At 35.6% G+C, this 23,122-nt stretch overlaps 1 long non-coding RNA gene across 1 annotated transcript in view; it reads left to right on the top strand.

Annotated features, from left to right (window-relative positions):
• Window positions 1-11,271: 11,271 nt before the first annotated feature.
• LOC121365742 overlaps window positions 11,272-23,122 on the top strand; it is a 65,350-nt gene continuing 53,499 nt past the window's right edge. The window contains exons 1-2 of the long non-coding RNA XR_005957065.1: window positions 11,272-11,405; window positions 22,522-22,640. This is a non-coding gene — a long non-coding RNA (uncharacterized LOC121365742). The remainder of the gene's footprint in view (window positions 11,406-22,521; window positions 22,641-23,122) is intronic.

Below are 23,122 nucleotides of genomic sequence, written 5' to 3'. Positions count from 1 at the left end.
GTCTGCAATAGCTTTTTGTATCTTAGCAGCCATGAACGAAAATCTGTGCTAAAGAACACCCGGAACAGAACTGGTATTTGCAGGAGAGCAGGTTGTAACTGAAAACTTCAGGGTGAGATGATGAAAGAGTTCAAGTTAAGAGAAAGGATATTTTGAGCATAGTTTTGAGTACTTTAGTAAACCTCTATTCAAGAATGACATCGACTTTTGAGGAAACTGACACAGGAAATTTTGGATGGTATTTCTTGTTATTTAGAGCAGTATTTAAATTTCAGTGAAGTGTTCTGCATTTGATTAAGCTGCTAGAAGCAAACATTTCAAACTAAGGAAGAGAACATGTCTGGGGAAAATATGGAAAACTTAGAGTCTCATGTGCCCTTCTTTCTCCTTCCCTACCCCATCCTTCACATACAAAAGACAAACCTGAAATCTTTAAGTGCTTGAATTTCCTGATTTTGTGACTAAGGTTTTATTCTACGCTCTAGATAATGGAAACACAATAAGTTCTATCATGTTATCCAGGTGTAATGTTATTTACTACTTGAGAATTTATATTATTTCAGCCCTTTTAAATTAAACATATAATTTCAACAAGCTTCTGAAAGTTGAGATACCTTGTATTCCCAGGGGATCAAAGAGGACTCATGATGGTCTTCTGTCAAATCCTGAGATTTCTTTACAAAAGCAGAAATTCCAACAGAGAGATGAAATATTTTTTGTCATAAAAGGTGTGGTTAGTGGCATGAAAGACAGGCAAAGGAGTGTTATAATCATTTATCTAAGAAGTTTCTTAATTTGGCATTTGTGTGAATTGAAACCCTTTTGAAATGACTTGTGAATTCAGTCATCTGTGCGACCAGAGACAACTTTGTAATTGTGTGCAAGGCTGGCTTCCTAATTACTCTGAGATCTAAGGCAATTAAAATTATACAGTTTCCCCTCCATCAACTTTCCTGTCTGAGAAAAACTTGCTTTGTTTTTTACCTCAAAATCTCAATACTCCTTAAGATACAGCAGTAACCTAAAATAAGTTTAAGGAATTTTCATGTTCTCTCAGTGTTCCTTTTTCTCCCAGTTTAAAGGAAGGTATTTCAGCCTTCCTGTAAATGGCCTTCCTGTAAACAACCTACTTGCCATTTTCTTCCACTCTCTTCTACCTCTCTTTTGCTTGGATTCTGTTTCCATATTCAGCATTATGTTACAAGAATATGAGTTTTGTGCCAATGAATAGTTCATATTATAGGAAGAAAGCAGGAGGTAACTGGACAGGTAACATCAGATGCCTATAAATATTCCAGGGTGTTCCTAGTTGCCCTTACTTATGAACAAATCATCCCCTCATCAGTTCAACTAAGCTATTAAGCTGAAATATTTATTTTCTACATCTAACAACAGAATTGTTACTATTCTACTGAGAAATAATCTCTTACCTCAGGCTTCAGTAAAGTCATTCAAGGACAGACGTTCCTTTTCACAATCAATTTAATTCAAGTCATTAACCAAGAAGCCCAAAGAAATTTATAGACCTTAAAAACACAAATAACAGAGTGTGCTATGTCTTTAATTAGTAACACTCCAGATTTGAAATGATGACCTAGAGGTATATAACCCCATAGCCCATTACCAATCCCCTGAGCCACTCCAATCTGTCAGAAACCTTGTCCCCGCCTTACACTTTTAAGTAAGGTTAAGAAAGCCTAGGACAAGGTGGGGATTTTCCATTCCTTTTTATCTTTTTCTTATAATTTTCAACTGCCTTTCAAAATGCCTAAAAAAGCTCTATAGCTTGTGGTAAAATACAAAACATTTGAAAATCTGCTAATAATTAAGAAAATGTGGCTATCAATCCTGTTGTAAAATGTTTTTTTTTGGGAAATGTATTTGATAAATCTTATTAAATGTGAAAACTTTTATATATATATATATATATATTTTGTGTGTGTGTGTGTGTGTGTGTGAAACTAAATATAAAACAAATGCCACCTTTTTAGGATGAGATTAGTCATCTATTACTGTAGTGTTACCATAGTCAACACCATCTCTGATCTCAGAAAGTCTTGCTAATAGATGTTTCCAATTCATAAACATGGGGGATATAAAACTACAAATTTAAGTTTCCTTTGGAGGAGATACTGTCCACTGAAAAAAAAAAACCCTAAAAACATTATTGTTCTTATGCCCTTAAACACAGCATCAAAAATTTATAAATTTTGAGCATTGCAGCACATTTAAGAAATTAGTTCCTAGTGCACAGAAATCCTGGAAATTGACATTTACTTCTATTCTGAAGATAACCATCCCAGGATTTTATAAAATAAATAAATATATGCTCAATATATTTTTTTCAGCTTTAAAGCTTTGAATATGTACTGCAATACATTGCAGTCCACACTTTATATATACTCTTTTCCTTCCTTTTTCCAGGGCGATCATATTCAAAAATTTCTAATTCACTGTACACACAGTGAGAACTCACATTCAGTACTGCCAGGATGATATAATTACTCTATTTATTAAATCTAGCTTTTTTTTCTCTCTAGCAAGAATGTTAATAGCAGTGTCTTTCCTGATGCCATCAGATACATGAAGTTAACTGTGAATCTCTGTGAGAATTTTCAAACACCACCTCAACCATTCAAGGCTTGTAAGAGCAAGGGAGAAGCTCATAACTCCAGAGTGGATATGAAGGGCTTCAGAAAGGTAATTCATTGTCTCCTCCTGCCCTTCAGAGGAAGAATTTCATTGTTTGGGACGATGCTTTGAGGTCAAATATTTGTGTTGTTCCCACTCAGTCCAAAGAGTACATAAGAGGAGATAAGAGCAACATCAGTAGTGAGATGTAGTTAGCTCCTGAACTGATAGTGGTACTTCAAACCTAGAAATTGCTTTTATTCATTTTTTGTTATTATGCTAGCTCAGAGCACTTTATTATTATTGCCATCACTACTGCTACTGAGTTCCTTGGGCTTAGTCCTTGAGATTTATGATTTTTCAACATATTTACACATTAGTTAAAGATGTAGCTCTAAATAATAGAATGTAAAAGGAAAGAGGATGGGGCCAGCCCTTGCAGTGGTGCCCAATGGCAGGATAAGGAATGAGAGGCACAAACCTGTCATTTGAAAGGAAGGAAGGAAATTCTATCTGAATACAAGGAAAAACCTCTTTGATGGATGTCCTGGGTTGTAAGATGTGGTTTGGGTGTGTGCATTCTATTTCCCATCTGTTAGAGGTAGGGCAGTTATCTTCTGTTAATTAGGCAGTTTATCTCTTCCACGACCAATCCTCCCTCTGGGAAATATCTTCTATTAATGGGCCATTGAGCCTCACTGCAGGCTGATAAAATTACATCATCCCATTGTGACGGGGGAGGAGCCAAGCATTCCTACCTGGATATAATCTGAGATCAGGAACACCACAGTCAGCCTTTTCCACTGGATTCCGGGAGCAAGACCAAGCCCATCTACACCACCACTAATCTCCAGAAGAAAACTACACCCTTCTAGAAGATCACTGCTTCAAGAAAACCACATCTGTCACTCCAAGAAGGCTACAGCCACCATTTAATTAGACTGTTACCAACACCCTGACCAGCAGGGTGTCAGGTCGTATTCTGACTCTGTCAGTGTTGCTTTGTATTACTGCATTTTTTATTTTATTTTTATTTTCTTACCTAATAAAAAAATTGTTATTCCTGCTCCCAAATCTTTACCTAAGAGCCCCTTAATTTCCAAATTATAATAATTCAGAAAGAGGGGGTTTACATTTTCCATTTCAGGAGAAACTCCTACTTTCCTTAGCAGACATCTGTCTTTTCAAACCAAGACAATGGAGCACTGGAGCAGGCAGCCCAGAGAGGTTGTGGAGTCTCCTCGAGATATTCAAAACCCACCTGGACATGAAAAGTGCAACCTGCTCTAAATGAACCTGCCTTAGCAGAGGGGTTCGACAAGATGATCTCCAGAGGTCCTTTCTGACTCCAACCATTTTGTGATTCTCTGACAAACAACAGATGTTTCAGGTTTCTCCATGAATGCTTTCTCTAGACACTATGGAGACAAATGCCCTTGGCCAATTGAAGCAGCTGCCTGAAGACAGAAGGCAATTTCAGCCCTTTAAACAGTGAAACAGCAATCTCAGAGGTTTCTGTTCTCTCTATCCCACAGTCTGTTCTTCCTTCTGTAACTGCTTTTAGATTTTAGATCTAGTCCTGATTATTGTCTCATCTTTGACAGTTTGCCAGGCAGGGTGCTTTGCCATATATTTTTACATTCTTTATGCTACAGTTTGCTTATTCTGTGTAGAGTGGATTATTTCCTTTTTTTCCATGAATGTCCATTGTCTGTACGGCATTGACAAAGCCAGATAAAGGATGCTCTTTTAATAGCAAAATAAGATTTAGGGTACCTCAGCACAATGATCAAAAAGCCTGTCTGAATCATGCAAATCTGTTTCATTACAGTCTTTTTCCACAAAGTCTTTATGCCAGGAAGATCGTCTCAGAAACCTCAAAGCTGAATAATTTGCAAACATTTTAGAATCTGCTAAGATAAAAGGGTTTGTCTGTTTCAAGATCTATTCTGACTGATACTTTCTGTCAAATTAATTTTGACATTATAATTGAATGGTTGGAAACCTGAAAGTAAAAGTGACATTATATTCCCTTTGAACATGAAATGAAAGGAAGTGTACCTTATTATCACTAGGTATCTTGTTTAATCAATGTTATTCTTACTCCAAATTTTTATGGACAAGATACACAGTTACTAAATTGGATACTACAACCAGATAGCTGCTCAGGGCTGGGGTGCAGATACAGAGAAGGAATTGAGACCATTTCCCTGAAGAGATCTGTTGTGTTATATTGCCATATGTGTATTCTGAAGACAATGAAGTTTCTCTGGAGACATGCAGAAAAAAATTTCCAGTTCTCTTAAATTAAATAACTAGATTAATGCCTTTGGATCATATAAATGAAGTGATCAGAGGAAGAAATGTGTGCAAATGAGCAATTTTTTGCTAGAATACAACACTGTATCATCAAAACTCTATAAGACAACTTCACCCAGACAATAAGATTCTTACAAATATTCTGAATTTGTGACTGAACTAAACTGTCAGCTCATCCTCCAGCATCACCTCCCCATCTTACATGCCTTAACAAAAGGGATAGGAACTGCAGATTCCACTGCTGTAAAGCATCATGATAAAAAAGATGTTTGTGGACTAGAAGTACTTCACTGGACAAAAAAAGTTGAAAAAATGGAATGTTTATGCTAGTCATGTGTTCATCTACATCACCAGTTAAATTTCCACATCCATTAGGAGAATTCTGAGATAACTGAGTGGCAAAAATTAGGTGAAACATCAGAAAAAGATTTCTATAAACAATATAGAAATACAACATTGATATTATCTTTATGTGTGACAGGAGAACTAATATATCTTGCCGTGGACCACAACTTCATTTTGCAGGATATTTCATAAAGACAAAACTAAAAAATAGGTCATTACTTTTTAGGCATAAATCAATGAGAAAGCAAATTACTGGAAGACAACAAGGAAACCCTGAGATATTATGCATTAGCCTGAATAGTCCTGACAGGTAAATCATCCTTATTGATGGGTAACCTCTCCAATGAGTTCAGTTTTAAATTAAAATTTCTATTGAAAAAGAATTTGTTGTCCATATAGATTTTCAGGAAATCCATGGTCCGACATACATTGAAACTTCAAGTAAAATAAATGCTTAAAATATCAGTGCTGGAGTGATTTAAAAAGCATTTTAAAGCAGTGTTTTCGTGTTCTATATTTGCTTTGCAATCCTAAAAAAAAATACTAACTCTTTATTTTAACTACTGATTATCCCTTTCTTCCAAATTAACTTCAAATCCTTTGCTCATATTGAATCAAAGTGACTTCAAACAGAAGTCCATTTATTAAATATTTTATTAGGTCTTTCATTATGTATGCTTGTAAAGATCTTAATAGAGATGTTAAGTAATGGAATTTTACAAGTTCCTAAAATTTCATAAATCTCCATAAATTTTCTTTTTATGAGAAACCTGCTTTCATAGTGTCTGATTTTTTATTCATATGCAACAAAAATGTTAATATAATGTAATTAAGCTAATATGATTTATCTTTTCACTCATTATATAAGTTAATTTTGTTCTAAAGAAATCCTGTTTTCGAATTCTCTCCAGCAATGTAGAATTAAAGTAATTATAGTTTGGCACAGGAAATTAGTCATAAAGGGCCATGATTTCTAAACTAAATGGAAGTTTTCACAGGCTGGATTAGCCATATACTTTAGAAAAAGGGAGAATATAAAGGAAACAATTTGCAGTGCAGATTATTCTTAGTGCAAGAACTCACTTTTTGGGTACAAATTCTTCAGATGATAAGTAGCATATTAACAGATCAAGAAGTTTGAATTTTTTAATCTGTTTTATATTTGTCCTTGCTGAATGAGATTATTAAAATCTCAGGGTTTTGTTCATTGGTGGTTTGTTTGGGTTTTTTTGTTGTTTCTTTGTTTGGTTGGGTTTTTTGTTTATTTTTGGCTTGTTTTGATATGTTTTTTAGTTTTTTTGAATTTTGAAACTCGGAAGATCATACCAGTGTAACTGTCCAGTTTCCTTCCCAAATCTCTGACTGATGGAAGAATATAGACAGCTGCACAAGTGTGGAAGTGCCCATTGAAGCTCGTGGAAGTTCTTGCACATAAATTTCTTAAACCAATGACTGTATGACAGATTTTATTGTGCTGCTAATGCAATATTTGCAGCCTCCATGACTCATACCATCATTCACTGAGATCTTTGAAGCTTCTGCATTGAAGTAGAGAGATCTTATCAACATAGCACTGGGCCTGGTGTTGATAAAGTGGGTACTGATGAAAATTAAATAACCACAGCAAAGGATGAGTCTGACTACTCAAGGCTACCTCTGTCAACTTGATATCAAGTGCAATGAAATGAACTCTCCTTTACCTAAAAAAAACTGGCAACAGAGCCCTGACTAGAAATGTTAAAACACGGCTAGAGGTCAGAGAATGAACATGACACAGTAAAACCTTGGCCAGGGAGAAGAGAATATAAGGAATGGGACTTGTTGGTTATAACTTGTTGTTGGTATTACAAGGTAATGCTCTCAAGAACTTAATAAACTACAATCATTGTCATCTACATCTGAAAAACCCTCTGAAATATGCAAAATAATTTATAGTTACAGAATACACTTCAAGAGAGCTGGTTAGGACAGTTCTAAAGGAAAACAGGACTGTTATGAAATCTACTTTGACCAACACATTAAATAAAAGATTAAGGGAGAAAAAGGAATTAGACTCCTTTTTTATTGAGAATTCAAAAGCATATTTGAAAGTAGAAATCAAAAGAAAACTAAAAATATCAAACTGGTGATGGTTTTTGTTGTTCAATGAAATTGAATGCTTCATGAAAGTTAATCCATGATTTTTTATATGAGAAGCTTAGAATGAGATGTCAGAGAGATGTAATTTCTATACATCTTCACACATGTATCTGTGCTTGAATAAAATACTCTAGTGCACAATACAGACATCATCTTCTGTAAGATCACCAGTCCATGACAGCAATTATGCAATGAGGTTTCCCCTTGAACTTCTTTCCTCTATTATATTTTCATTACTACATTCAGTGTAGGAGTTAGGCTGGACAATTTTCTTGCTGCCATGATGGATGATTATGACATGTTATGAATAAGAGGTGATTAAATATAACCTATGTGTTGTCCATCAATGCAGTTATTATGGAGGCTTTGATATGAATATATTTTTAATTTCTCAGTTCACGGATGAAAGGATCAGCCAACATTAATAGTGCTACATAAAGGGATAATTTAGTAAGATACCTGGTGCCCTAATCCTGATTCAGACAAACTTCCCATTAAAATATGTGGAAATGTCAGTGTGACTAAACCCTTTAGTTTGGTCTTAGAGTCAGGGACAATCTTGTCCTATTCAACATGATAAGAAGTTTAATTCAGAATATTTATTCATATTAAATTTTAATCTTCCGTTTAAGGAATATGTTGAATATACAGTGTACAGATAATTTTCTTCTTGTTAAGAAGCATAATTTCTTTGTTTCTCTGCATTTTTGTCACATACTTTATCAATAAAGAGAAAAAGTGGGTGAAGAAAGCACCCTAACCAACAGCAAACAGAAACTTAACTTGCCTCTGTGTCTGCTTGCCAGCTTATGCAATAAAATCTACTGAAAATCATCATTTATAAAAATTCTCAGAGAATGACTTAAAACATTTGTTGGTTGGGGTTTTTTTGTGTGTGAAATGATAAATTTTTTTCCACCTTTTTTTGCCTCTTGTGGTTTAGAAATAATAAGGAGTCAACTATACATTCCTGCTTTTTCTCATTACCATTCTACTTTTTTTTCCTTTTTGAGTAACCACAGGATATGGAACAAAAAGTTTAGTAATACAAATAAACTACAGAAAAAGTTTTATTAATTTTGTTTTCAAAGTTGATATTTTTATGATATTTTATTGTCTTCATTTTTGGTTTTATATTGTGCATTTAATACACTTTGACTACAGAAATTTCAGAAAGTGCTAAAATGCTGAGAAGACACAGGATTTATGGAAAATATATAGTAAAACACACATGATGTGGTCAGATCATAGAATTTCTTTCCATGGTAGACAATTCAGTTCAGACTGAACTTTAAAAGACTTTAAAAGAAAGAGGTTTTCTAGTTAGATGAGAAAAGGAAGAGAAAGGACACATGAAGGATATCTTCAGCTTCAGTGAGCTACGGGAGGGGAAGGAATAGTACAAGGATGATAGAAAAAATTCCTTTTAAGTAAATGAATGTATTGCAAGAGCTAATTTTATTCTGTGGACAAAATTTGGTGACAACATTATTCACACAGGGTTTCAGACAGCCTATGGCACCTCAGTGAGCCTGAAGGAGCCTGCAGGGGGACAGCAGAGCAGCCCTGGTGACCATCCTTCTTATCAGCTAACTCTGATCAGTCTTTCAATTCATGCAAATAACAGATGCACTCCTTTATTTTCTATTTTGGATTTAAGGAGGACATAAAAGTAAAAAAAATTAACATTAGAAGTAGCTGAACCCAGAGATACATGAATGGCTGGTTTATACATTGACATGAAATTTTATTCACATATTATTGAAGAAAATGCTGGAGAGAGAAAGCACTTTGTCATTAGCCTAAAGTGAACAGGTTTTTTGTTTGCCTAGGAATGGGGTATGTTTTCCACAATGCTCCTTGTCAGTTACAAATTTATTCCTACTTTGTATAATGCCTGTCTCTACTTTTTGCTTAATATTATTCATTTCACATAAAAAATAAATGCAGAAAAGTTGATTATAAAATAAAAATAATTTGATTGAACCATTTTATTTCCTTCAAAGAAACTGTTTTCAAGCTATTAAAGTAGCTTTATCATCACAGTACACCAATCAAATTACTCCTCAGTGCAGAACATTTCAGCCAATTTAAATATAAAACATTAATGAAGTCACATGTGAGGGGCCAAACAGGGATGCTAAACAAATCCGGAAATCACAAATAGTCTCTACTAAATCTCAATCAATTTTTGGTTAATGGTATATTAAGTAGGAGTAATTATTCAAGTTAGGGGTTTCTTTGTACAAATTACATGTAATAAGCTTAATGTAGATGTGACATAGTTCCTTAACTCTAGCCATTAAGGAAAGTAGATTTAACTCCATTAAGTAACTTCACTTAAATATGACAATAGATAACTGTGGTCATTAAACTAACGACATCTGTCATCAACGTTGATGTTACCACAATGCCATGCATGTGTCCAGAATAAAGACTCAGTCAGTATTTCTGTCATAAAGTGATCCAAGGGGTTGTAGCCTGGCTATTTTAAGGAATGGTGGAGAAAGAAAAATTTAGTCCACCCAAGAAAAAGGTTACTGAACAAGGTCTGCACCAGTAATGTCCATGGGCAAGTCTCTACAGTTTATCTGCATGTGGCAGAGCAGAATGAATTTTGATAATGTAGAACTGTGAAATGGCATTTAACACATATATGACTGCATCAATCTGTGCTTTAGAAAAACTGTCAGCACAGAACTCCTCAAAAAGCCTTATAGAGATGAAACCTGCACTGTTTAAATGCTCTCTCTTTGTTCTATTCTGAGTTCCTAGTCATCTTCAAAAAGAGGATTCCCAGTATGAAGCATTTTCTCCTCATACCTACAGACAAGCACAGATTAAGCACTTACACATTTCTAAACAGCAGCTAATAGCTTTTGGTGGAAATATGAGTAATGTCTAATAAGTCTGCAAACTGCAAGTAGCTCAGTTAGATATATCCTCAGGGTATATCCTGCTGTCTATACATTCAGATTTACAGAATAACCTGCTGTTCTGTAGCTGAAGTCATTAGCTCAGCACTGAAGAAGTGCTGAAGTTCTTAGTATAAGATTCATTCTCTACTGTTTGTGCACACTTCCAGTACATTCTTTTTACTACTTCCTCAGTGATTGTGTCTTATCTGGTAGGAAAAATATAAGTCATTGACTTTCCCTATTAGTCTGATAGAATTGGTTAGGGTACAGTGAAAATTACATTAAAGAACAGAGAAGATTAAATATGTTTTAAAGTCAGTAGAAATAATATCACTTGAAACCTATTCTGCAATACAGGATGGCATCTTCTGAATGAGGCTTGAGAGTAGAACACATCCTCTCTGGTCTCCCTGATGCCTTGTAGAGACCCCTTTTCCAGCACCTCTGTCTACCCCTAAGCTTTTTCTGGCATTGCAGCAGCTTTTCTCAGCATTTCTGGAGGAGATGGGACTGGTAACTCTGTGTGTGCAGGACAGAGCTGTTCTTGGGAAAGCAGCTTGCTTGCTTGCCTGCTCTTGTGCAAGAATTAGAAAAGACAGGGTTTTTTTGTTTTTGTTTTTGTTTTTTTTTTTTTTTCCTCTTGATATTTCAGCACTGGACTTAAGTTATCTGATTTTTAGTTTTGTTCCTTTGAATTATTAAACAAAGGAAAAGCACACACACTGTTAGGAACACCTCTGGGACACACCAGCTACGGCCTTCCCTTTTTGCATTTCCTTTTACCCTTGCTCAGGAATTCTAAAAAGGATTTTCTTCTCTCCCCATGACAGCTCACTCCAGAGAGTGCAGCCTTTCTTCTACAGGCAGGGCCAGTGAGAACAGCCAGGCTCAAAGTCATGAGCTAAATAAAGTATCAGTATTTTTCACCAAAGAAGGAAGAGGGGAAATTGATACAGCCTTTGGGGTACAGTAACTGCTGAACAGAACTCTATGAAGAGACTGCTTTGCTTGAGATCTCTGGGCAATTCCTGCTGTTTTCTGGTGAGCAAGGAGGTAATAATTTATAATGCAATAAGAAAGTACTGCATGTTCTTTAAGCTCCCTTGTAAACAGCAAGTGAGAAACTGCTGGAATAAAACTGATATTGTTAAGAACAAACAAACAAACAAGAAACCTAAAAGCATTACAAACTATTTTAAAAATCAATTATATGGAATAAAAATGAAAATCACAGAACAATTTATCTGTAAGAATAATTAAAGTGTTTTAAGAAAGAGAAAAAAATCACTATTTCAACGCTGTCAAAGCCCTGGGTTTGTTTATTTTTGTTTTTCTTTCTCAGCTGATAGGCAAAAGAGCTAAATGGAAATGGAAACTTAACAAAGTGTTTTCACTTTCAGTTTCTAATATATGATGTGGAGTAAGCAAAAGCAAGGAATGCTTTATTGATAAAAATCAATACAGGTATGAAAGTAAACATAAGCAAAACACATTCAAGCGGACAAGTGAATATAATTGTAGCTCTGGACTGCTGGAGAGGTTATTGATTTCTGCAGACAGGACCCTGTACTACACAGGGTACCACAAACAGCTTTTCAGATGATGATTTCTTTAAAGGTAAAATCAAATGTCAAAACTTCTGCTAATCTACCTCAGTCTGTGAAATCACATGCCATAAAATGAAGACCTAATTATAGTGTTTTCTATTGAAAGTTTGACAGCTAACATACAGTAGAGCTAAATATCAAAAAGAAAGTCTTTATTTTACAAGTAGAGATGAAAATTTAATGGGAGTTTGCATCCGAATTTACTGCTACTCTGGATAATGGAGCAGATGCCTTCAACACACCTCTATGTCAGTCAAATATGCCTGGAAACCTCATTGTGGAGTGTGCAGCCCATGAGCACTGCAGCCATATCAACAGGGCATAGCAAAAAAGAGTGCAGTACTATGGCATTGTTGGTTAAAGCTCTGCTAGATCCCAAAAACAACATCTTGGTGCTCTCTGAAACATGACTTAGGTGTTTTGCATTTGCAATCAGTAATTCTATTTTAGATATAATTGGACTCTTCAAGAGATCCAGGGGGTAGCTGGATAAAAAACCCTCTTCACATAGTTTTCTAGGTGTCAATTTTTGTGGAAGGTTTGAAAGAAGGGGATGAAAACTTGCTCTTCCACTTGGTGTCTCTCCTCTCAGAGGCCTTCAAAGCTGTCAAAATGATGAAGATAATATGAGATTCCACTGGGGCAGTGAGGTCTTTCTGCCACCAACTCCTTGCATGTAGGGCAATAAAAACATATCACATAAAAATATCCATAAACCCCTCAGGCTCATATCTGAAAAAAGCCCAGTAAATAAACAGCTCTCCTAGAGACTAAAAGGATGTTAGGATAACCTCAACTGTTCTATCTTTGGAGAAAAACACCAGGTGTGTTTTAGGTAGTTAGAGTTACATGGCATGTAGACATTTTGAGCTGTCTTTATTCTGCAGGTTTTCCAAGAACCTATCACTGTGTTCAAGAACCACATCCTTGAAACATTTTACACAGTTGACTTTACAAGGTGGACTATGTTGCCACACAATAAGTTTTTTTAATTTCTGATGAGAAATCTTATGGACAAGGTGAGGGAATTGTCAAAGTAACTAGTTTAAGTTAATTTACATGGGATTTTTTAATAAGGATACTGAATATGGGGTTTATAGATTATAAACCTTATGCAAAGAGAAATCAACCTTATTATATATAAAGACATACGGACTCAAAGGGGTTTTTTGCTATTATTAACTCTGGTTTGGGTCAGATGCCATTTACTCTTGGCTTTCCTAGAGAATATGTCAGTATAGGAATAAGAAGTATGAGTCAAGACAGAGGAGGCTTTACAAAGACAGCACACATAAAATCTGAGAAATCAGGAATGATATGAACAATAGGTGTAAAAGGGTACTGTTATTATGAGTAGGAAACTTCAGAAACATGTTTAAGGAGGTACATTGTAAATATTATTTTAAATGTTCTTGGATAAAAATATTGTCTTCTGTATTTTTAGAACTTTACAGAAGAAAAAGAAACAAACAGGGTTTTAAAAGCATATTGTATATCTGTTATTGATGGGAAGGTGGACAAATCACTGTAGGGTAAAACAAATGCCAGAAATATGAGATAAAGTATTCAGATAGGTGACAAATCCATGTTTCATTGTTGGTAAAACAGAGCTGGAATGCTGGGTGAGCAGGAAAGGTAGTCTTTTAAAAACTGATGGATTTAGCAAGTGACTGAATGTGAAAAACAGAGCTAGAATTTGCAAATAATTGTTGCCAGCTTGGATGACTGGAGGGAAAAAAAATCAGTTACCATGGGAGAATAACATGTAGAGGTAAAGAAGACTTATAAAGGAAAAGTGCTTTTGGAAACAAATTGTTTGGTGAATGGTATAAATATTTGGCTTTTGAGTCACATTAAAAAACTCCTTTCTAAAGAACCGAAAAAGTGCAATGGACTGACAGCTACAACTTACTACTTTTTCCTCTCATTTAAGATTAAAATGAAAATCTGTCAGATTAAAGATTTTTTTAATCTCTTCATAACAGAGACTGAAACTTTTCTAATCATATTCTCCAATAAAACAAAATCTATTTCAACAGATGTTTCAGAGGACAACAGATTATTAAGCAAATGCCAGGTCAAATAAAATTATGTGGAATGTCATATGAATGTGGGAAAATGTTACTTTTTTTCTTTTTAGTTCCATTTACATTTTCAGAAAACCATTTTTTTGTGCCGTTGTCTCAATCTTGAAGTAATTCTGAGGACCCTTTGCTAGCCCAAGGATTCTGTCCTCTGTGCTACTCTGCGAGAGTAGCAGAGTTTTATTTCTGCAAAGGATGGGGCAGCAGAGCTTCTGGGGGGCAGAGTGGTTTTAGGACACCAAAAAATGTCTGGGATGTAGGGTTGGAAGGACAGAGTATTCAGGATAAGTGATTCAAGGAGCCTGGATGTAAAAGGAACAAGAGAAAACAAGGCCTGTGAGAAGAAGGGACTTGGGCATTGTGTTCAGGCTTATGGGACGTTTGGGTCCCTCTGAGTCCCAACAGATCTCAAACTATTCTCTTCTTTCCAATTTCTTATGTTTTTCACCTGCTCGCTCTAGAATTCACTTCCCAGCTGCCCCATCACAGCAAAGTCAGCTTTTTCCCAGCAAAAGCCACACAGCTGCCAGCATTGCTCATGTCTAAGGCAGAGAAACCATGAGTGCGGCCAAAGTGACTTTTGAAAATACTTGAGTTCTTCAGAATGCATCTCTAGGGGGATTTCTTTTGCATTGAAAGATTTAGGATTAGGGTTTAAAATGAATCAATTAATGATTCATTTAAATTCTTTTCAATCATTCATCCACTTCAGCAGGTTTTACCAATTATCCAGGAAAGTAATGGTCCCTTACAGTTAAAGGTGAGTGTTATTTGTGATTTTCTCCCTAACCACATGGGTTTCCTCGATAATGACTGATTGCAGAAGGGAATAACATGAGAATCTCTGTGCAAATGCAGTTATGATTGTCTCCTGCCCTACTTTGCACTGAAGTAATTAAATATTAGCAAGATTGAAGCACTTCTAATGTAGTATAAAGACAAAATATTATTTTGTAACAACTTGAGTTGAAGTGTGCTAACTATTCACACATCTGAAAGGCATTTCAACTCACAAAATAAACAGTAAATACTATCCCTGTGGAAATTTAACGTTATTTACTTACACTACAAGAATTTGAAAATGCAAATTGTATATGGTGTGAAGTGCAGACGTCTCGTTCTGTCCTGTGCTTCTACACCTGATATGAAGGCAGACCCAGACTGTCTTGACAGAAAAGTGCCACATCACAGGTCATGTGTGGAAATGGTAACTGGGACAAGCAAACAATAAAAAGATAAATTCCAGTTTCCAACTCATTTTAAAATACATGTAAAATTGACTTGATTTTTTATCTGAAGCTACTAACAGTATTAAATCAACAATATATGGTATAAGTTAATAGTAAGAAGAACAACAGAAAGCTAAAACAAAATTTAATATTGCAGTCTTTCTGGCTGACACAAGCAGATTTTTCTCACTATGTTCTTATAATTCTGTTTCTACTTCTCTCTAGAACACAAAAATCAGGAAAGGCATAAAAACGTAATAAGCCTATTTCTTTGTTCCTGCCGCGTAAGCTGCGTAGGGTCTATCCAGCCTGACAGCCTCTGCTGCCAATATTTATTACCTTTTATTTAAGATTCTGAAATGACTTCCCAAATCAACATTGGATGAATTTTCTTCATTTTCTTCCCTTTCTGTGTAGAGATAAAATCTGTTAGCAAGAGATTTGTGGGCGGCCCACGAGTCACACCATTGGTTAAAGTGGAAAATCTAAGAATTTTTACTGTTCACATTATGTTTGAAAATGGTAAAACCCAACCAACCACAAACATTTAAATAACATATTTTTTGTTTCTAATTCCATTGAAGTCTGGGATTGCCTCTGAACACAGAACTCCCAATAAAAGAAAAGACCTGCCAGAAGAAAACTGGCATTTTTAAATACCAATTTCCGTTTTTTATTTTCTGCAGTGCACTTGAGCTGATTGAAATAGCACCACTGGTATGTGTACTTGGATGTTCTTAGACCTACAGTTTTGCTGGGCCTAAGCTCAGACTTGCCTTTATTTTATCCTAGATATTTGTGTTTAGATACTTGCTTTATATATCTGTTCAGTAAAAAATGCTTTTTCAAAGGATTACTCAGCATCTAAGTTCTCTCATTTCTGCATTTTATGGAGCTATTCAAGTCCAGCAAATGATTTTAAAAAAATGCCATTTGATGGTTTTTACTACAACAGTATTTATGATATTCCCATTTATTAAAAAGGGGGACCAAATTAGTTCCCAGGTGTAGTGGGGAAAATCTTATTAATATACAGGTGAGATACCTGAGCATTTTTGGACAAAATCTGCTTTGGTGATGAGTCAAAACCAGTAGTGTGTCTTTGTGTTGTTATTTTGACTACATGTATTTTACATATAAATATTCCCAGAATATGGAGTTATTCACAGTAAGAAGTTGCTTTCATAGGATGAAAATTATGAGTAGGATCTCTTCTTAAAGAGCATTAACAAAGTCACTTTACATTCAGACTCAGTTGTATAGGTGCAAGGAGGGGTTTCTGTGATTAAATTCCAGTACCAAGATTAAGAAAAAAAAGTCAAATTCTTAACTCCTTCATAGATTTATAATGTGACATTGGACATGTTAATTCACCTTTCTTCTTAATCTACAATAGAGATTATTTGCTTTTTCATCATCCAAAAAACAAATCCTTTGAACAAAGTGAGGAATAAGGGTCAATTCTCCAGTCTTCCACTTAAGCTAAATGTCCTGATGAAGCACAGTTGTAGAGGAAACAACAGTATTAAATATAGTAGTTTTACTCCCTTTCCTGCACATGATTCACTATTCTTTTCAGTCTTGTTCTAAAAGACCAGGAGAATGTGTATATTTTAATTTTTAAGGATGGGGAATCAGTTATGAAAACCTCTGGGAAAAAAAAAATAAATATGAAGGTGGCACAATTAGTGAAAACACAGATCAAAAGACAGCAAATCTTCCATCCTCCTTAAATAATTGTGGCTGTAAAATGACTTAAATATTAAAATTTCTTCCTAGCTGAATTAAATGTGCTTTTTGAACATATTGTTAATACCCAGAAATCTTAATTAATAGTTGGAAATTATGGCATATAGTAGGTAGCATTTTCTTAAAGAAAAAGAACAGCTTACAGTCTCTGAGACAAAACTGAATCTCTTTCCTCCTTTATCTGCTGTGTCCCTGAGCTCCCTGAGAACCCTGACTGTGATGTGGGGAGCACAGTGTGTGTCCACCTTACAAGGAGATGATGAGAGTGCTGCTGTCACCCTTAAGTGACTACCAGCTGCTGCTATCAAATCAAAAATGGCTGGAAAAATTGAAAGGGACATAAGAAAGTAATCCCTTCAAATTGCCACAATATTTACTGGAAAGAGAGGCTTTCAGGGGAAATCAAGCATGTAATCCTGTAAGCCCTCTGCCCAGTCATACCATGAGCACACAGGGGCACCTATCGAAATATGGTAATGATCACAGCTCTGCAGCCCAGGAAACAAATAAAAATAATGAAAACTTTTAAAAATAGAGAGAGAGTCACTATCTGAGTCTTTTGCATGAGCTCAGAACAATTGTTGCTATTCATAATTAAAAGCATCTAGCTCTGTATTTTTGGTTTTTATGTAAATTTGTTTAGAACTGAGATGGTAAAAAATTCCCACCCAACAAACATACATTTATAGAAATAGTCACAGCATTACCATGCTGCATAATATAAAAAAACATCCATTTTATGGCTGCACAATTTCCTCCCCATAATGCTGTGTGCCAGCAGTAACAAATATGAAAGCAGATCGATTTAAAGTTCAAGTTAAGTTGCATGAGTTTCCCATGGTGAAGCAATTACTCCCTCAGAGGCTCTCATTTTCTTTATCACACCATGAATTCCTCAGGAAACGAATGTGCAGTTTCTACCATGTGGATACTTGTGTTGCAACAAAAAACCTCAGAAAGAGTATTTAAGGATAGACATTTTTCTCTCTGTGGAGGCTTCCTAAATTTGAAGTTTGACCTCTCTACAGTCAAAAGCATTTACTCTTAGCAGAATCATGTTCCTATTAATCTAATCTAAGCCATCCTTTTCCCTCTAAACTCAGAACTTTTTTATTTGTCAATAATATAGGTTGAACTTTCCAGTAAAAGCCTGGGGTGAATATAATAACTCTACATATATTGGGGTGCACTGAAGTGGTATCACCAATGTTTTATATATCTAAGAGCTGGAAATCTACATCATTCCTAAACATTTGTATTATTCTCTGCCATATCCCTCTGAAATGCATGGGAAACATTGATTTCAAACCTGTCAACAGGCTCAAAATCCATCTTCTCCCTTGCAGCACTCAGGTCTTTGGACCTTCAATTTCCAGCTGAAGCCTTCCTGAAGCCACAGCTGGGAGTACGGTCTCCACCTGTTTTTTCCTGTCTCTCCTTAGGGGGCAGAGCTCTGCAGATCTGCTCTGCCTTCCACAGCAGGATTACTCTGCAGAGAAAAAATCCTTACTTAAACCCATCAATTCCAGCTGCCATTCTTGTGGGTATTCCACATGGGGTTTGGTGAGAAGAGAAAAAATAAAGTAAAAACCAGTAAGACTGAGATTATAGAATTTCACATTGCAAATGCACATTGCATAAAAATGATAATGGTTTTATATCCAGTTTGATAAAGATATCCTTGAGCATCTTCACTGGACAAGAAGAATCATAAAACTTCTGGTCAAAAGAAACTATTAATTATAACATTGTAATATTGTGATAATATTGATTCATTTAAGTTCGCCATTCCTTCATTTTTCTGCTAAATATTATTTATTTCCTTTTCTGTATCTTTTTCAATTTAGTTGATGAAAATTCCAGAAAACTCATCTGATCAATTAATAAAAACTACCATTTTATTTTCATTCTCACATTCATTAGACATTATATGAATGCATGCTTTAGAGATTTGATTTGCATGAATCCCTTCTTTCTATATGTTTCCCTATAAATTTCTATAGGTAGCTGGGCTGTTGTTTTTCTGTGTGGCAAAAGTAATAAATATCACTTCTGCATAGTGTTTCCTAATGGCTCAGATGAGACTTCTGAAGGCAATAAGTTGGTATGAAACACTAGACTCAAGGGCTTGTGTGGAATTTGGGCATGTGAACATGAGTGCTGGATGCTGCAGGGTAACCTTTCTCCCAGCCATCTGCACTAAGAGACAAGAGTGGCTGAGAGGTGGGAGAAGGAACCTACTATCAAATAAGGATAATTTTTTTAATCCACTTTTTACATTAAAATTATGTGCATGCACACATACACACACAAATATATATACTCACATAGACCCATTGATTAATTTTCCAATTTTTGTATGCTATTTTCAGTCGTGGTTGCCTATAGAAAAGAAAACCAAATGAAGTCCTGAATCAAGATGCAGAGGAAGAATTATCACACCTGACAGAGCTGCAGCAAAAGAGTCAGGATCAGGGAAAAGCGTGAGATTTTACTGGGACACGTGGCTCAGTGTGAGTACAAGAAAAGAAGGAAAGAGCAGGAGACACTCTGTGGAGTCAAGAGGGAAACAAGCACAATGAGGCAGAGCTGCAGAAGGCTGTGGAGGAGAGAAGTTCAAACCCAACACAGCAAAAGACAGGGTCAGCCCAAGAAAGATATAAAGTCTAATTACATCCTCAGTGTTATTTGAATTACTTCAGCAGAAATATCACAGGTAGTATGCCCACTTCATCACCAGTTAAATAATTTCTAAATTCAGACATTCCTATATGTCTGTCCCTGAAATCAATGTTTGCAGCTGAATAATTTCTGCTTTATTCGTTCAACCATCACCTACTTTTCAGCTTTGGAATTAGGACCAATAAGTGTATACAATTTTGTCCAGTAGGAAAAATTAACATATTTCCTTCTCTTCAGAAAGAAAATAAGTTATTTCCACACTTTCCATGTAAAGGAAATTTGAAAAAATAATTCAGAAAAACAAATATTTCAACTTGGTTGCATGGAAATTAAATTCCACATCTTGCTGCTCCCTGGGGCAATTCGCTGATGCAAATGTGCAGCATCCCCAGGATTTGCAGGTGAATGATGGGGCTCAGCTGCAGGCAGTAGGAGGGTTTGCCATATCTAATCTACAGGTCATAAGTGGCCTGAAACTATGTTTGTTTGAAATCTGAACTCCCAGCCAAACTCTGCTCTGGTGAAAATGCATCAAAATCATTCTATTTCCATCAAAGTGAATCTATTTCCATACAATACTTCAGTTTTGACAAAACATCATTCTCCATATAGAAGAACAATGCAAAATTCCTGACAGGTGTTTTGCAGAGGACTGAGCTCTATAAGAGCAGATATCTGTGTTTGCATGTGGTTATTGTAAGAGAACTTACATTTTAACATTTTCCTGATATTTAATAGGGAAAAAAAAAACCCAAAAAAACTACCTTCCAGCAATGTTATTTTTTCTTTTAAAAGAATATTCATCAGCCCTCTTACACCAAAAGTACAATGGTGGACAGTCTTAATATGCACTAAATCATAATTTTATTGCAAATGTAAATGATAAGAGACAAAAGGAGAAAAGAGCATATATGTCATCTTGAGGTACAGCTGAAACTACAGCTTATCAGTAATTTGATAACTGGTCAACCAGCAGTGCTCACTAGTTCATGACTATTATCTACATGTTTTCCCATTTATTACATGCCAGCTGAGGCCAATTTTCAGCTGGGAACTATAGCAGCTGTCTCTGTGGAAAATAAAGGAATGTCACTTTAAATTTCTTTGCAGCATGACAGAAATGTCAGCTTCATGCTGGAAAAATACAGTGATACACATTTCTTCTGACCTGAACACATTGCATCAAATCACATACTCATGAAAATGTCATTTTTGACTTTTTTTTCTTTTTAACCAATTTCCAACCTAAAAAAATTTCCTCATCTAGCTACATCACTGATCACCATGTAAATTTAACACTGACCTCTTATACGATATTCTGAAAGCTTTAAAGATTTTATGTTTTTGATAGTATCATTTGCCATTGAATAAATTTTGATAGAGAAGGCAATAAAGAAAAGGAGGAAGGAAGGAAGGAAGGAAGGAAGGAAGGAAGGAAGGAAGGAAGGAAGGAAGGAAGGAAGGAAGGAAGGAAGGAAGGAGGCAAAATCTGTTTTCTGCTCTCTTCACAAGCTGCATCAACAATTCTCTACTTTTGAAGTCTGTTTTCTCCTCAGTCTATATAATCACACAAGCTATTGCTGTTTATCTTATTTTTGCCATTGACATGTTTGATCAAGTGTACAGTAACAAAATATTAGAGATAGCTGATCTTTTAATAAGTATTTCTGGAACAATTTGCTTATTCTTCCATCATCATCAGCCACTATTCCGCCTGAAGTTAAACTTGATAAAGAACTAGAAACCTAGCCTTGTTATAAAATATCCGGCACTAAGCTGTTGGAAAGAAACACAAAAAGGTCACATTTCATCAGGCTTTAATTTTCCATTCTCATTTTCAAAGAGACTCATCTCTGTATTCTTCACAGAAGTATAAAGCCCTCCCTACCTCTGATAATCCTTTTATGCTTTCACATTAATATAACAGAGTACAGAGAATTAATTATTAAGTACTGCTTATACAGAGCTGTAAATATACACTATGTTACAAAACTTAAGATAAGCAATGGCTCCATTCCTAATGAGCTTACTATAATTAAATTCATTGTTGAATCTACATATAAAATGTAGCTAGGAGTCAAACAACACGGGAAAAACCTTTAAGCCAGGTAGATACACAGATGTGAATCTAACTTGTTCCTGGGTTATGAAAATTAATAGCAATTTAGGTTGGTTAACTATTGACTCACATAATTCACTGAGCTTTTTGGCAAGTATCAATAAAATGTGGAAGTTGCACATTATACATACACAGGGGAGTTGAAAAACTGACCTGAGATGTCTGATGATCCATAATCTATGCAAAGTGTGAGGCTATTTTTTTCAGATGAATATGCTGGATATTAAAAGTATATAATGGTATGCTTAGAATTGTAGTCACATTGCTTCAAATCAAGATTCATTCTACCTTCAGACCTCAAATGAAAAAAATCCCCTCCCCTGCCCACATTACAACTCACAGCTGTGGTATAGTTGTGTGTTTCTTTGTCTGAAAAGTGGAATCCCTCTAGGAATCAGTTTATAAATTAACTGTGTGTCTTTCTAGGACTGTTTATGTTTACAGGGGGAAGGTATAGGAGATCAAGAACAAAAGAACCAGAATTAAGAAAAAAATAAAGAAAAATCTGTAATGCTGAGTCTTGGTCATAAACTGATATTTAAGAATTGACTAGGTACAGTAATGTGTATACCCATTAAATACCCACTAAATAATAATAATTTAATTGTTTTCAACATTAAAAGGAGAAAAAAAAATGTTTCCTATTCCCAAATCCAAATGAACCTATTCTCAAATATAACCTCACATACTGTCTTTTAGGTTGGCAACCATTCCATGTCAATCTCATGTATAGGAAGACTTTCATGATGGACTGATGAACAACTTCCCAGAAAGGAATCCAGTCTCTTCTCTGCATCATGCCCATGAGGTTGCTTGAGGTAAAAAGTTGTGATTGGGAGCTATCTCTAATTTCATTTTGTGAGCAGAGCTGATTTGTTTATAATTAATTTCGCTTCGTTTGGTGCTCCACTCACTTCAATTGAATGTCACCTCAAATGTCTGCTTTTTGGGGTTTGGGGTTAAAGATGAAGGCACACAACCCTTTGCACAGTAGAAAGAAGGAAATGGGTCATCTCTGTGATCAGTTTCTTTTCCTGTCCCAAGTGTTCAAATCACCTGGTGGGATGGTTTGGCATGGCAAACCAAACAGCCACATCCCATAGCTGCCCTGCTGGCTGGCTCTGTGGACAGCCTCGGGGCTGAGCAGACAAGGGCAGGCAAGGTGAGAATTTTTAATCACAAATCACAGCTGTCTTGATCTTGATACAAATCAGCACAGTAGAGACAAAAGACTTTGTGCACACACACACCATCCACTTTACTGGGCACTATGCACCAGCCAAAGTGCCAGGGGAAAAAA

Source organism: Pyrgilauda ruficollis, unplaced genomic scaffold (genome assembly GCF_017590135.1).
Source record: "Pyrgilauda ruficollis isolate IOZ18807 unplaced genomic scaffold, ASM1759013v1 scaffold12, whole genome shotgun sequence".
NCBI classification, from domain to species: Eukaryota; Metazoa; Chordata; class Aves; order Passeriformes; family Passeridae; genus Pyrgilauda; species Pyrgilauda ruficollis.
This window is presented reverse-complemented; position numbering and strand designations above follow the sequence as displayed.